Here is a 1,374-nt window from a genome sequence, read left to right as displayed (position 1 = left end):
GGGGGAGGGGGGTGCATCACGGTGATAATGCAAATAGTGATCAGTGCTAATGCAAATTGTCAGTGCTCAGTTAATGCAAATGGTTAGCGCTCAAAGGTAATACAAATAGTGCTCAGTGGTAATGATAATTGTAAGTGCTCAGTGTTACTGCAAATGATCAGCTCTCAGTATTATTGCAAATTGTCAGTGGTCTGTGTTACCACAAATGTTCAGTGCTCAGTGTTATCACATGGGGACCCCAAACTGGTAATCTGCTTAGGGCCCCATGGCTCTGCAGACAGCTGAGGAGTAGGAAGCCCAATTTAATTAGCAGTAAGTGCATTTATATTCTGATTGCTATTCAGTTGTGTATGATGTTGTATGTTGTGTGCTGTGTAAGCCCCAGTTCACACTGTTGTGATCTCTGAGCAGTGCGAGTTCAGCCATATGCTTGTATGGCTGAACTCGCATTATATTCGCAAGAAAAAAGTCATACGTGCCTTCTTTTTTCCTGCAGAGGAATCTGATTGCATGCATCTTCTCATCCATGTGATCAGATTCCTGTGTGAGTTCACAGATCACAGTGCGGTTCGCACAGGGTAGTGTGAATTGGAAAGGTGATGGAGGAACTGGCTCTGTAATCATGCTGGTTCCTGCACCGCACGAGTGTGAGACTGAGGTAAAAGCGGAGTTCCACCAATATGGGCACTGGTGAGGCTGAAATGATGTGGACGGGAAGGTTGCATTGATGGACACTGATCAGACTAAATTGATGGGCACTAATCAGACTGCATTAATAGGCAGTGCAGTCATTATGTCTGTGTGGGCAAAGTTATTGCTTATACATTGTTTCCGTAGCACTGTATATATATATATATTGGTATTTTACTAATAGCAATTTGGAATCCCTAGGAAACAATGATATCAAGAAAGAGAAACATTTACTCGGAGTGTAGGATATTCAAAGAACAGTGGTCTTATGATTATTTTTTCATGCAGTACAAGGAAAGAGCTGTGTGTTTGATATGCCAGAATATAGTGTCTGTGTTCAAAGAATACAATTTGTGTCGACACTATCAAACTCAACATAAAGATAAATATGTTTGTTTGGTCAGAGAAGTGAGAAAAGATAAAATATTAAAACTGAAAAATATATTGACAACTAAGCAAAACACTTCTGTGAAGCAGAAGCAGCTAAATATTTCATCACCGCGAGCAAGTTTTCAAGTTGCCAAGCTAATAGCGTGCACTGGCAGACCATTCGTGGGAGGAGAATTTATTAAAGAATGCCTTCTTTCCATCAAGCTCAGAAGCAACAAAGCCCACATGGAAGAAGCACACCAGCCTATGCAACCACGAGGTGTCGAAGGGATCAGGTGTAAGGCATCATCAGAA

The 1,374-nt window shown here is 41.5% G+C and overlaps 1 pseudogene; it reads right to left on the bottom strand.

Moving 5' to 3' along the window:
• Positions 1–1,374, bottom strand: part of LOC101650152 — a 41,497-nt pseudogene that overhangs the window by 908 nt on the left and 39,215 nt on the right.

The sequence above is a fragment of the Echinops telfairi genome, unplaced genomic scaffold, assembly GCF_000313985.2.
Source record: "Echinops telfairi isolate 266 unplaced genomic scaffold, ASM31398v2 ScPeMD7_7401;HRSCAF=8416, whole genome shotgun sequence".
Classification (NCBI taxonomy): domain Eukaryota; kingdom Metazoa; phylum Chordata; class Mammalia; order Afrosoricida; family Tenrecidae; genus Echinops; species Echinops telfairi.
Note: the sequence above shows the minus strand (reverse complement) of the source record. Positions and strands in the feature narration are given on the sequence as shown.